Source organism: Mytilus trossulus, chromosome 6 (genome assembly GCF_036588685.1).
Source record: "Mytilus trossulus isolate FHL-02 chromosome 6, PNRI_Mtr1.1.1.hap1, whole genome shotgun sequence".
Classification (NCBI taxonomy): Eukaryota; Metazoa; Mollusca; class Bivalvia; order Mytilida; family Mytilidae; genus Mytilus; species Mytilus trossulus.
In genome coordinates this window covers 64034235-64050237 of record NC_086378.1, presented here as the reverse complement: position 1 = coordinate 64050237, position 16003 = coordinate 64034235, and the positions used below count along the sequence as shown (strand labels likewise).

The 16003-nt window shown below is 31.3% G+C and overlaps 1 long non-coding RNA gene across 1 annotated transcript; it reads left to right on the top strand.

The window, feature by feature from the left end:
* Nucleotides 1–4130: 4130 nt before the first annotated feature.
* On the top strand, nucleotides 4131–9363 carry LOC134721674 (uncharacterized). Its single transcript, XR_010107905.1, has 4 exons — nucleotides 4131–6301; nucleotides 8031–8125; nucleotides 8579–8695; nucleotides 9075–9363. It is a non-coding gene; the product is annotated as an uncharacterized LOC134721674 (long non-coding RNA).
* The last annotated feature ends 6640 nt before the right edge of the window (nucleotides 9364–16003 follow it).

The following is a 16003-nucleotide window of genomic DNA, read 5'->3' as shown; positions in this document are numbered from 1 at the left end:
GTGTAATCAGAGTTTCTAGAATTTTCTGCTTATGAACAGATACATTCATTTACTGTCATGAGTAATCATATGAAGTTGTTCTGTTGATTTTTGATAAATTGTATAGTCAGCTATTGCTCGTAGCAAGGTTTTGTTAAGATAGATAATTCGATCTTCAATTTATCAAATTGTTTTTTTAACCTCCAAATATAAGCAGATCTGTTTAAATATGACATTGGAAAATCATTGCTTTCGTTCACGTTAAATTGGAATGATACTAGCAAACTTAAACTCTAATCCGGGATATGACACACGCGTTTCACCCAAGTATTTTTTTCCCCGTAGAAGTATTAACTATCAGTATGAACAAGAATGATTTGTTAAAATTCAACAATTTTTGAAGACTGCACACTCTTAATAAATGTTTAGACTATATGTTTTACGAACAGATTATGAAAAGGTTAAACACTTGCCAATGAAACCTTTCAAACCTTTATTTCATTGTTAAACATTCTTGATCTCGTCCATTGTTCAATGTCGAATCAATACAATTACTGTACACGTGTGTGTAAAAGAATATAATTATAAAAACAAGAAAATGTGATATGATTGCCAGTGAAAATATTCTACACCAGAGACCAAATGACATAGAAATGATAATAAATAGGTCTCCATGCATTAGGGTCGGCCTTTAGCAATGAGCAAAGTCTATACCACGTACAAAATTTAAAAATCCCCGAAATGATAATTGTTAAACAATTCAATCTAGAAACCCAATGGTGAGACTTGTGTAAAAAACGAAAAATGAATATAATATACAACACACGACAACCAGTGAATTACAGGTTCCACACAGAATATGGCCGGGTAAATTGATATAAGGAGATGTAGTATGAACCACGCCAACAAACGACAACTACTGAACATTAGATTCCTGACTTAGGACAAGTGCAAACAAATGCAGCAAAATATACAGCTCATCATATTGGTGTATGTTTGCTACCTCAATTATGTCGGACATTTAACAAACTTAAGAACATCTAACTTACTTCCTTAATGAGGGGGGATAGGACCTTTATCGGGACTCCGGGATCGGCTGATAATAAGCTCGGGATTTCGGGATTGACCCTTTCGGGATCCGGGAATTCTTTATTTCGGATTTCGGGATGCCGGGATTTACTTTATTTAATTTCGGGACCTCGGGATTTAGTGTTTTTAAGCCCGGGATTCGGGATCAGGACCCCTCCTATCCCCCCTCCTTAATTGGAGTCTTAATATTGACTTGCCTTTCCAGCCTCAAAGAAAAATGACTAGTAATATATATATTCCAATGAGGATGTCAAATCCAGGGGGGATACCACCCAGACGGCCACCTCCACAATACTGATGAGATATGTTATTTTATCATGACATTTTAGTTACATTTATGTAGTAACAGTGCTTTAATTTGTCTAACATGGAAAAAGTGTATTGACTCTTGAAGTATTTTCAACATATCGAGGAATTGTCAAGATAGAAAGAAAAAGGCATTGTTTACTTGAAAGATTTACCATTTTTTAATGTAAGATTTTCATTGAAGGTTTTTTTTACTCATAATATATAAGTTGAAAGAGTAAATGAAAGAAAACACATACAGTTGTAAATGAAGCTATCCTACATTCTCGTCTAATTCCATACTGATTTTAATTTTTAAGCATGAAAAGAAAAAGATAAAATTTCATATTAAATTTGAAAATAGTAATTATAAATGTTTTAAAAAATGACTGTTTCAACATGTCCAATATTCATTGAAGAAATTGGATGAGAATTTAGGAACATTCTTTGTGTCTACTTGATCATGGTTGTATCACATTTCTAGTCTATCAAATAATAGCTTATTTCATTAACTGCTCATTATTTCCAAGGTACCAGAACAGTTGAAAAATCATAACAATTAACATTAATTATAAGAAGAAGAAATGTCTCTGTATTATATTCCTTGTTTGTTTGTTATCACTTTTTTGTTAATGATTTTTTTTTACCTGTCATTAAACAAGTTGTCAAAACATTAGAGCATTATTGATTGTGTACAAAATCATGTTAATCACAAACTGTCATGTTATTGTAGATTAAGAAAGGATTTTACTTTTTCATCCATCTTGTTGATCTTCCAATAAACCATTTAAAAATCATTGTAAAGGTCCGTCATATGACGATGAAAAAGTTAATATTTCAGTCAATTTTTTTAATTTTTGCCTCAAATTTTGTACATAAAAATATTTTGGAAAATGTTCAGTAAAGAACATTACACAATAAATAACTGATTTTTTAGAAGTCATAATTTGAAAATTTTGCTACATGTTTTTTTGAATTTTATTGTGTGAAAGGTATCCATACTGCTGTTGGTTCTGTGAAAAAAAGTTCTAGAGTTATTGACAACCTTGAAACATCATAATTGTATTTTTTATGATTTGTTATAACATACATTGTTTTTTTTAAATTGAAACATGAGAACATTAGTATCCTTTTTGTCATACATAATTTTGTAGGAATCATCATTTTAACATAACATGTTGAATCATTTAGAAGTCTCAAAAATCAAGTACCACATTTTAACATCATTGTAAAAGGCCATTGTATGAAAAATAAAGAAATTGATATCAATGACTGGTGTGAATCTATTGCCTATAACTGCATTTAAAGGAATAACAATTGGTTTATACAATATAAAGTTTGCCTGTGTATAAAATGTATGGTGTTCGTGATATCAGGGGTTAAATATGATAATAAATAGGTCTCCATGCATTAGGGTCGGCCTTTAGCAATGAGCAAAGTCTATACCACGTACAAAATTTAAAAATCCCCGAAATGATAATTGTTAAACAATTCAATCTAGAAACCCAATGGTGAGACTTGTGTAAAAAACGAAAAATGAATATAATATACAACACACGACAACCAGTGAATTACAGGTTCCACACAGAATATGGCCGGGTAAATTGATATAAGGAGATGTAGTATGAACCACGCCAACAAACGACAACTACTGAACATTAGATTCCTGACTTAGGACAAGTGCAAACAAATGCAGCAAAATATACAGCTCATCATATTGGTGTATGTTTGCTACCTCAATTATGTCGGACATTTAACAAACTTAAGAACATCTAACTTACTTCCTTAATGAGGGGGGATAGGACCTTTATCGGGACTCCGGGATCGGCTGATAATAAGCTCCGTCATATGACGATGAAAAAGTTAATATTTCAGTCAATTTTTTTAATTTTTGCCTCAAATTTTGTACATAAAAATATTTTGGAAAATGTTCAGTAAAGAACATTACACAATAAATAACTGATTTTTTAGAAGTCATAATTTGAAAATTTTGCTACATGTTTTTTTGAATTTTATTGTGTGAAAGGTATCCATACTGCTGTTGGTTCTGTGAAAAAAAGTTCTAGAGTTATTGACAACCTTGAAACATCATAATTGTATTTTTTATGATTTGTTATAACATACATTGTTTTTTTTAAATTGAAACATGAGAACATTAGTATCCTTTTTGTCATACATAATTTTGTAGGAATCATCATTTTAACATAACATGTTGAATCATTTAGAAGTCTCAAAAATCAAGTACCACATTTTAACATCATTGTAAAAGGCCATTGTATGAAAAATAAAGAAATTGATATCAATGACTGGTGTGAATCTATTGCCTATAACTGCATTTAAAGGAATAACAATTGGTTTATACAATATAAAGTTTGCCTGTGTATAAAATGTATGGTGTTCGTGATATCAGGGGTTACCTCTCCTGTTCTGTGGTTATTGATGGAATGAAGACACAGCCAAATGGCAGTTTAAAGGAGTCTTTATCAATATCTATTGATCAATGCTCAAAATCCTTGAATATACATTGAAAGTGGCATAAATGTGAGACAGAATGCTAATCATGGGGCAGTGTAAACTATCTTGTTTAAAAAGGTGTACACTTATATTTCAAAAGGTAGAAGACCTAGATCCTTTACGTCTTGCACATGTTGTATACAGATCTCTTATGATACCAAGTTTCAATCAGTCATATGCACACTGTTTTTACCTCATTTATGCAGCACAGATACTGTAACAAAAGGCCAGCTATATTAAGTGTATTGCAGGGTTTATCTGACCTTGACCTCATTTACATTGTTCATTAGTAAAAGTTAAGTTTTTGTGGATCAGTTTGTTTTTTCTCATCCTGTTGCAAAAAAGTTAACTGTTTTGGTGTATGGAATGATTGTATGGTGTACATGTCCGACTGGCAAGACTTGATTTTATTGTTATATTGATCCTCATTAGGTTTTCATTTATTAGTTTGTTTCTCTGATAAAAGCAGTAGGTTATCTAATGTGGTATGAAATGATTATAAGGTGTTGGTTGTCTGGCATATCTCATCTGACCTCATTTACATTGATCATTGATGTATAAAGTTTATGTTAATTATACTTTTATTTAAACCCTTTCAAAATTTACAAAAGACTATCAAGTTTGTGAAATCAACTCTTCCCTCAATCCAGATCTTTTAAACCTCACAGAAAGAAAGAATATAACAACATTTAAGTTGCAACCAGCCATGATATAAAAGCTTGTAATAATTTTTCTTAACCTGTATCTTTTGAATTTCAGAGAGTTCGTATAAAACCTATTGTCCATCGTAGTTCTTTAAAGATATATCCCACTTCAATGTTCAGTTAAGACCTTTCTACATTGTTAAAGAAACATTATGTATGCAACTCAGTCATCTGAGTCTGTCATATATATTTTTTTTTAAATATCATACTTTATTATAAATATAAAAGTAAGAAGATGCGGTATGGTTGCCAATGAATCAACTCTCTACCAGAGCCTAAATGAAATAGAAATTAGCTATTTAGTATAGACTAAAGGTCACTGCAGGGCCTCAATTATACACAAAATTTGTGCTACATATCAAGCTTGTAAGAGCCCTGAAATGACAATGAAAAAAAACCTACCCAGAAAACTAACAGCCTGATTATGTTGAAAAAAAACACCAGAAAAACAGATATGTTATACAGCAAACAACCAACTAATTACAGGCTCCTATCTTGACACATATAGAATTTAGTGTAGATGAACATGTTTGCAGAAACCCAACCCTCTCTAACCTTAGACCCAGGTGTTACAGCACAACATATTAAAGAACAGACATACAAAATAGTTGAAAATGGATTAACTTGTCAGATCCATACAGCATAAAGCAAATCAATCAAAGAAGAAATAAATCACTAAATATAATTGTAGGGAATGGTATGTTTATTGGCAATAGCATATTTTTATAGGAAAAAAATGTCATAAAACATAAAAAAGACTAGGTTGATTATATAAAAAAAAACATGATATGCATTATGGTATTGTAAAGCCCCTTTAATATTGGCTGAATATGCGAGAGATGTGTTGGTTTTATTCTATATGACAGCAACCTAATGATTCAAATATTCTAAAGACATTTATACCTTGTAAAATTATTTAAAGTTTGGGAAACTGCACGAGAAGTGTTTTCTTTTCTCTTGATAATAGCAACAAAGACAGTGGGGGAGGGGGTCTGGTGGTTGGGCCCCCCTTTTAAAATTGTCTGGATCCGCCCCTGAAAGATGAATTGATAATTTCCTTTATTAAACTCTTCAAAAACAACAATAAGAAAAACTTTCTACCAGCAACTAAATAAGTTTAAAGTAATCAACTAAGCAATCTTTATTGACCCTTCAAATTATAGACTACCATATTTTATGCTCTGGGCCTCTGTGTTGGTATTATCAAGATAAAGACTACACTTTCCATCTAGGTGTTCAAACTGACCCAACAAATATTATTTACATGAGCATTACTGACGTGTTTAGTTAAATTAAGAGGCCCAACACAAAATTTATTAGCCTGGGCTACTGTTTTTTCCCTGTAGCAAGAAAACCTGTCAAACAGCAAACACATTCTTAATTCTGTTTGTAAATCAAAGATTATCTCCCTTTCGTGAATCTGAATTTTTAACCGACATTCTAAAACATAATTTTATCTCTGAAGAGTTAAGTTTAATTTTAAAATCAACAAGCGTACCTTGATTTTTTTTCTAATACTCTTGGGGTCACATATTTGCATGAATGAAAAAGGTTAATCATTGCTACCTGCATATAGGTAGAAAACCCTTATCTTGCACAACAATGTTCTAATTGTTCCTTAAATATTTGCTGATTTCTTTGTATCCGAAACAAGTATCCTGATTCAACAATGCTGGAATTTGCTGGAAGATCAAGACTGGATGTCGAGAAAGACAGAAGATCATCTAACGGTACTCCTTTCTGTGTACTAAATGAAATGAATAAATAAATGAAAAAATAAAGTTACATATAAAAATAAATCAATTTAAAATACGAGTTTTGTTAATAATATAAACTAATGCTTTAGTTAAAGATTCCGATATTGTCTTCAATTTGTTGATAATATGTCGATATTTATAAAATATTTAAGTGATATAGCATACATGATAGTGTCGAAAAATAAAAGCAATGCGTGGTAAAAAAAACACAGGCACTTGTCTCAGAATAAAAAATTCCTATATACCTTTATAATAAGGTATATAGGGAAAAAAAATTCTGAGACAAGTGCCTGTGTAAAAAAATCTGTATTCTGTTTACATGGCAGGATTTTCTTTAATAATAATATGCAAATGCAGCTTCATATGCAATTATGCTGCTATAAAAATGCGTACAAACAGCTTTTGTTACTATTCTATATAAAAATGAAACCGCAAATCTTGTAATTCTGTCACACACAGTGCATGTATAACGTACATTCGTATTTTAAATAAACAAACGCTGCGGTAGCTTCCGAGTGTTAAATTATCTAATGGTCATCGTGCATCAAGGACCATTGGTCAATATAAGAACTATAAAAAAACATTGTGTCACAGCATTGAGTTATAAATATTAAGTATAAAATCTGATTTGTTCGCTGACTGCAGTACAATGATCAATGAAATATTGCAAAATAAACAAGTAAATGTATAGAGCATATTGTTAAAGATAATAAAATTAAAAATAGAAATCATGATCTTGTCCTAATGCAGTATATTTTCTTCTTTCTTATATAGAGTATGAAATAAAAGAATAGTAACAGTTTGAATATTTGTAATAATTAAAAATAAAATATAAAAATCTGTTAGATAGGCTTTGTTTATATGTTTAAATGTTGAGATATTATTGTCATTTAGCAGCCATAATAATGCATCTCAGAGCACAGCTCTTTTTTAAGCATGTCAATTTCTTACCTGAACTTTGGAATCACACATTATGTGTTTCCTATGCTTTGTTTACACGTACCTTTAATTTGAATTGAAATTGAATCAAATGCGAATCGAATTCGCTAATTGCGTCCACACACTCTTCTTCTTTAATTCGAATTAACTAATTCCCATTAGAAATAGGTTTTTGTTTATCCAGCTAAAAAGTTAACGTCGTTAGGACAGTAAAGTGAGTTTGACGCACGTTCCAATTCGAATTATAATTGACGTTAGGACGTTAAACGTTTCGAATGCGAATTAAACTAATGCAAATCGGATTCGAATTACGTGTGAACTCAGCACTACTTTCATAATTCTGTGTGAGCTTATGCCAATGATTTGGTTCTGTTGCATTAGGCATAACATCAGATAAATGAACAATTTCTTACATGACATTAGTTTGAATTTCAATCAATGACATAACTGATGTATATAAAAGACATTTATGTTTCTTTGTTGCATACTTTAATGTCCAAAGGAATCTCATTTTTTTGTTTTAAAAATTCCAATAGGGAACATTCTTTACATTATTGTAGTATTAAACTAATTTTTAAGACGTATCGGCCATTGTTGTTTTGTCAAAAATTCTCAAAATATGAAAAATGAGAATGCAACCTTGATGAGTTTTGATCGTGAAATTGACAAAAAAACAATATTATTAGAAAAACAAATAAGTAAATTGCCAGTTACGATTCATAATTTTGTAATAAGTATAAAGCTCATATATTTATATTTTCAGAAGTGAAAATGGGTTGATGTTTCCATCGAAGGTTGGTGATGACTGCCATTTCCATGACACTTTTAATCAAAGAGACCGTCCTGTCTCAAGTTAAGGTAAGTTTAATGTAGATCAGTTGTCTTTTATCTGAGCATGTTCCAAAATTTCTCTTTTATTTTTTTGACAAAATTTTCCCAATTATTTATCATTCAGCAGTGGTAGATCCAGAAATTTTCAAAAGTGGGTGGCCACTGACTTCCTTAGAGGGGGCCCGCTTCAGTGATTCCCTATATAATCAACCATTTTTTCATAAAAAAGGGGGGGGGCCTGAAAAACCCTCTAATTCCACCTCTGTTCAGTATACAACAGGAAAGCTAAAAAGATTGTATTGAATTTGATTGGACAATTTGTGCTTTTTTGAAAATTATAGGTTCATTGACTCAGAAATCTATCTTTCACAGAAGTTTAAGAGAAAAAAAATGTTAAACATTTAGATACCCCAGCTACCTTTAAATAACAGAACTATCCTCAAGAATATGAAACAGTTTAAATCATTTTGTATTTGTCAGATTTGTGATCCATCATGAAGACCATTTTGTCTGAGATGCACACAGACTGCAGTATGTCACTTGCTTCAGACTTTTGACCTAGTGTGATGGTTTACAATTACATGAAATGTTTCCCAGGTTAGTTTTATAGCATTACTGGGACAAGATACTTTGTCTCATTTGAAACAACCTTTTACCTTTAAAATTGTACAAAACTTTACTTACAAATGTATTTAAAAGTGACCTAGTTGCCGGAGGCAATTTTAAAAGCAACCTTAGGACTAAGTATCAGTGCACTGCACCAATACTTGAATGCAGGTGGAAGTGTTTATTATCTGTCTTTGATATATTCGGTTTTATTTATTCACAACTTAAATAGACTCAGCCAATATAAATCTTGATATAATGAATAAACACCTATCTATTGATTCTATCTTAACCTCTAGATGTCATCTGACTGCCGTTTCAATTATATATTCAGAGAATCTTTTTTTATTTTATAATTGCATAAGTGCAGATGTTTTCATTATGACAGTGTTAATGGAAGACTGGCACATTGTAATAAGAGTTAATTTCAATCAGATGTATAGTTCAGGTAAATGATAAATATTATACTGAATAAATATCAAATTGATGGTTATAACTGAATTACATTCTTTTGGGTTTTGTTTTCAAAATGAAAAGAAAGAATTTATATATATATCAAAATGGCATATTTTAATTGCCAGATAAATGCCATATTTATCCAACCATTTGTTTTTATTTCATTACACAATTTGTTTACTTTCATAATACATATGAATTTAGAACAATGGTGTTCATGTGTTCTAATAAATTGATTTATATTATAGGATGAGTTTTCACCTTGATCTTTAATCTTTTCCTAGACGTCAGGAGATGCTTATAGACCAGAGGAACTCCTTTGTCCATAATCTATAACTCAGAGTTAGTATTGTACTTATTGAACTGAATCTAGAGCAATTCTTTTTCATTGTTTTGTACTTACTTATAATCTGCATCCAAATATTAACATTGTCAACTTAAAATAAAAAAAATTGTATTTCCAATATTTTATCATTGTTGGGTTTTTTTCAGACCAGGAAAAAACTGTTGCATCCTGCATTTTCTATTTTAACATAAACAAATATTTCAGAGCAAGACAAAACACTTACCCTTGAAATTTGAATTTTAGTATTAAAAAATTAAGATTTTTATATCAACATGCACAGGCACTTGTCTCAGAATAAAAAATTCCTATATACCTTATTATAACAAGGTATATAGGAAAAAAAATTCTGAGACAAGTGCCTGTGTCAACATGTTAGAAAACACATGACATTGTGTATTCATGGTTTTATTTTGTTTCCATTCATTATCTTATTTTTACATTTATTATTTTTCAGACAACACTTTGGATTGACCTGGAAGTAAATCCACTCTGGAGCCCCATGATAATAAACCTTTGGAGGGAAATGGAAAAGTTTAAGACAAAAGTGACTAGTTAGTGTTTGGAAAGTTCCTCAGGCCAAATAAAACCATTAAAACATAATATGGATATCTTTGTTTGTTATACTATGGATTTGATGAGTTATGTACTGGTTAAGAAGAACATATATTCTCTGAAGAAAATGTATTAAAATAGAATTGTACAGAATGAAGTTTCATACATGTATTGTATTTTCAATGTGGATACTGGAATATATCATGATTATTAAAAAAAAAAATAAAAAAAATCAACAGAATGAGACAAGATATAGGGATTACTTGATATATTTTCGTCAAAGAAATATCTGTAAAGATTGAATACATTCCAATATGCTCAGTAAAAATTATACTATTGTGTAATAAGGGATTGGATTCAATACAATAGGGCCAAACATTTTTAAATTCTTACTGCTGAAGTACACTTTGATTGGGGTTTTTAGGTCATATTTTGCCATTGATTTACTCACAGGGTACACATAAAAAGGAGTAGGTGTGTTAAAGGCCTATTTTTGCCTCAAATTTCAGGTTCATCGAACGAAACACTTTGGACTCTTTTTAAACACTTTAGTGTCTATTTAAATTGATTCAATTAGTTTAAGTAAAATATTTTAACTGTTTAGTCATTAGAAAAGCTCCGATTCAAGCTTAAATATGAAAAATCTATCAAATATGCCAAAAAACGTCACTTTTCAGATGTTTTTTGTCCAAAATGAAAGTGGCCCATCTGTGTTCATCCTTAACCTTTATATATGTTATGTATTATATTCAAATACAACTTAGTACATTTAAATATTATTGATGAACATGAATGTGGCCACTTTCATTTTTAGCTCACCTGTCCCGAAGGGACAAGTGAGCTTATGCCATCACTTGGCGTCCGTCGTCGTCTGTCGTCGTAAACTATTTCAAGAATCTTCTCCTCTGAAACTACTGGGCCAAATACTTTCAAACTTTAACTGAATGTTCATTAGGGTATCTAATTTATAAATTGTATCCGAAGTTTTGATCTATCAACAAACATGGTCGCCATTGCTAAAAATAGAACATAGGGGTCAAATGCAGTTTTTGGCTTATAACTCAAAAACCAAAGCATTTAGAGCAAATCTGACATGGGGTATTATTGTTTATCAGGTCAAGATCTATCTGCCCTGAAATTTTCAGATGAATCAGACAACCCGTTGTTGGGTTGCTGCCCCTGAACTGGTAATTTTAAGGAAATTTTGCTGTTTTTGGTTATTATCTTGAATATTATTATAGATAGAGATAAACTGTAAACAGGAATAATGTTCAATAAAGTAAGATTTACAAATAAGTCAACATGACGGAAATGGTCAGTTGACCCCTTTAGGAGTTATTGCCCTTTATAGTCAATTTTTAACCATTTTTCGTAAATCTTAGTAATCTTTTACAAAAATCTTCTCCTCTGAAACTACTGGGCAAAATACTTCCAAACTTTAACTGAATGTTCATTAGGGTATCTAGTTTGTAAATTGTATCCAAAGTTATGATCTATCAACAAACATGGTCGCCATTGCTAAAATTAGAACATAGGGGTCAAATGCAGTTTTTGGCTTATAATTCAAAAACCAAAGCATTTAGAGCAAATCTGACCAGGGGTTATATTGTTTATCAGGTCAAGATCTATCTGGCCTGAAATTTTCGGATGAATCAGACAACCTGTTGTTGGGTTGCTGCCCCTGAATTGATAATTTTAAAGAAATTTTGCTGTTTTTGGTTATTATCTTGAATATTATTATAGATAGAGATAAACTGTAAACAGCAATAATGTTCAGCAAAGTAAGATTTACAAATAAGTCAACATGACGGAAATGGTCAGTTGACCCCTTTAGGAGTTATTGCCCTTTATAGTCAATTTTTAACCATTTTTCGTAAATCTTAGAAATCTTTTACAAAAATCTACTCCTCTGAAACTACTGGGCCAGATACTTCCAAACTTTAACTGAAAGTTCCTTAGGGTATCTAGTTTGTAAATTGTATCCGAAGTTATGATCTATCAACAAACATGGTCGCCATTGCTAAAAATAGAACATAGGGGTCAAATGCAGTTTTTGGCTTATAACTCAAAAACCAAAGCATTTAGAGCAAATCTGACCAGGGGTTATATTGTTTATCAGGTCAAAATCTATCTGCCCTGAAATTTTCAGATGAATCAGACAACCTGTTGGGTTGCTGCCCCTGAATTGATAATTTTAAGGAAATTTTGCTGTTTTTGTTTATTATCTTGAATATAATTATAGAAAGAAATAAACTGTAAACAGCAATAATGTTCAGCAAAGTAAGATCTTCTATTAAGTCAATTTGACCAAAATTGTCAATTGACCCCTTAAGGAGTTATTGCCCTTTAAAGACTTTTTTCACAATTTGTTCATCATGTTGACTTACTTTAAAAAATCTTCTCCTTTGAAACTGCTGTATCAATTTCAGCCAAACTTAGGCTAAATGAGTTATAGAGTATCTAGTATAAATTTTATATTTTATTTCCTTGTATGTCAAGAAACATAGCTCTACTATGGCTAAAATAGAACATAGGAGAAAATGATTATTTTTTTTGGCATTTGAAGAAAATGTGACGATCCAAAAAACATTTAAATAAATTGAAAAGCCAAAATAATCATTAATGAGAGATTTAACCAAAAGAATTAAGGTGAGCGATTCAGGCTCTTGAGAGCCTCTTGTTTGACAAAAACCATCTGAAAAGTGATGTTTTTTTGGCATATTTGATACATTTTTAAAGGAAACCGTCTGAAATTTAACTGAAATGCTCAAATTCTGAAGATTTCAGTAATTTAGCATAATTTAATGATGCGAGTACCCGTTGTATGTGCATTGTACTGTCAAAAACTGCCCATATTTATGTAGCAGAAGCATTCTTCTTTCCAATAAATAACTAAAAATTTACATTTTGAAGATTTTGTAAAACTGCTATATTTTGGGGCCAAAAAGGGGTCTTACTGAACCTACTCCTTTGTTAGGAAATAAGTATCCTGTTCATGTGCTGAAAAGTTGTTTCTGTTTTATATGTTGGTTAAAGTATTTACATTTGATTTTACTAAAAGCTATAGTTAATAGTTAAACAAATATAATTTTCGATTAAACTGCTTTTCACATCTGAAAAGATCGGTTGACTAAAACAAGATACATGCTTCTATAGATGTAAGTTATTATAGATTTTTCAAATATTGTTATATACTAATACCAGAATACGAAAACATGTACCATTAATTAAAACAAACAGACATGGACCAATATAATTTAGAAAGAGAATACAAGATAAACTATGGAACATTACATAAAATTACGTCTTCTTGCACTATTCATGGTGTAACTGAAGGAAAATATACTCCAGTTCACCTTTCATTAGTACAATAAAACAGTGCATGATGTCTGTATGAACAGGTTCACTACTGAAAATGAATTTGAGCTTGCATTATGTATCTAACCTTTCTTGAACATGGTACTGTTAAGTATTGGTTAACCTTTTTACCTGTGTTGTTTGTCGTCTAAGTAATGTTGATTCATTGACTTTTCTATACAGAATTTTTTCTCGTATGAGACATAGGGTACTTAGTAAGTTGGTGCCATTGCTTCCTTGTTGATGTCCATCATTTAATTTTTATTCCCCTGAGGGCATTATGATTCCTGGTCTGTGCATTCATTCGTTTGTTTGTCTGTCTGTCCGGCTTCAGGTTAAAGTTTTTGGTCAAGGTAGTTTTTGATGAAGCTTGAAACTGCGTATACATGTTCACTATGATGTTTTGACCCCAATTTCAGTCCACTGAACTTAGAAAATGATAGTGCCAGTGGGAAATTCGTGCACTATGGACACATTCTTGACACAAGTACTGTTTCACGTTTGTACCTATGTTGTTTTTTGTCTATTTTACAAGTATGATGGAGTTCATTCAATTTTCTATATTGATTTTTTCTCTCTTGAGACATGCTGTACTTTGTTCTTGATTGCTGTTGTCAGCTCTAGAAATTCTTGCAGTTTACTTTTCTCTGAAACTGAGTTAGTTACCTTTTGCCTGAATATGACCTTGAATCCCAATTTGATGATAGAATTTTAAAAAAGGAACTTTCCAAAAACTTTTCAAAGGCTTTAAAATCGACTCATTTTTAAGATGTTGTCAAAGCACAAACGGATTGGCACATGGTATATATATATCAGGACTAGACATATTTTCATCAATATATCCAGTTTCAGATCGTACACTCCTGGCATTCAAATAAAATATTTAATTTTATAAATTTTCTTTTATAAGAAATGTCAAGAGTGCACACACTGAAATTTCTCGCCTTTTTTAAGAGAGAGACCACCATACCGTTTCATCAGATAATAATCTTTTACAGTAGTTTGTGCATATACATATATAAAATTTAAGATAAATCTGAATGAAGTAAAATATGCGTTTAAATTCATCAATGCATAAAGAACAACGATAAATAGGCCAGAACGTGTCTTTTTCTGAAGAGAACAATGCTCACAAAGTTTCAGAAATATATGTTTCATGACTTATGTTGGTGAAATGTGTTTTCATGTAATTGTATGTTTTATGCAGTCCATCATGCTTAAATAGGTGTGACACTATTTACTAAAAGCTTGCATTCCCTCAATGACAATTACATTACATACTTTTTTTGATTGAGTTAAGTCTGCCAATTGATATTTTATTGTATGTTTTTCTATGTTGTGATGTTATGCTATTGTTTCAGAAAAAGGGAGAAGGTTTGGATCCATTAAAACGTTTAATCCCGCTGCAAATGTTTGCACCTGTCCTAAGTCAGGAATCTGATGTACAGTAGTTGTCGTTTGTTTATGTAATTTATACGTGTTTCTCGTTTCTCGTTTTGTTTATATAGATTAGACCGTTGGTTTTCCTGTTTGAATGGTTTTACACTAGTAATTTTGGGGCCCTTTATAGCTTGTTGTTCGATGTGAGCCAAGGCTCCGTGTTGAAGGCCGTACTTTAACCTATAATGGTTTACTTTTTAAATTGTTATTTGGATGGAGAGTTGTCTCATTGGCACTCACACCACATCTTCCTATATCTATCTAGTAACTAAAGTCTTCCAAAAAAATTAAGAAAGATGCCTAATAAATTTGGGTAATACTCCTTCCTCTTGTTTTATAGCATGCAAAGACTAAAACAATGTCTTATATGCTTACTCTGTAAAAGCAAGAGAGAGCTGACATAGTTTTCATTGGACCACGCTTCATTATCAATATCTTTGGATTTACTCTTCCACATTTTTTGCCTTCAGCATGACTTATGTAAATTCATAACTCAATTTTTTTTTATAAACTCTAAGATCATTGCATGAGGCGAATTTCATTGTGGTGTTTTAAATATATATTCCTACTTTGAAAGCATGTATGTGTGGCCTTTGGATGTTGTGTGCTCCATGGGCGGGTAGTTGTCCGTTAAACACATACCCCATTTCCATTCCAAATTTTATTTGTAGACCCATCTATCCTGGCTATCCTCTTGTGTCTTTTAGTGTCAACTAGTATTTTACTATGCCTTTAAAGTGGACACTTGCAATTATAATTCATCAAATAAAGATATGTCCATAGATAGTCATAAGAGGATCATAAGACATGTCCTAAGATATATCGTATGACAGGTCTTAAGAATGCTTTGACGTTGCGCACGATATTGGTGTCACTTTGGAAATATGGGTTAGATGGCGGGTTATTCAAATTCAAGCTCTTATCCTTTACAATAAATAGCCATGTTATGCATATCATTCGAAAGGAAATAAACCATAGAAATCAATAACATAGATGAATTTGTGCTTTGTCTATTTTTTAATGTAAAAACATGCTCATTTCGATGCCTATAACGTCATTTTAAGGGTGTCCCGCTGTTACAATTTTGTTTTATGTGCGTCTTTGAAAGCCCAGTGCGGATTCATAAGAATGCAGAATGGTTTAAAATT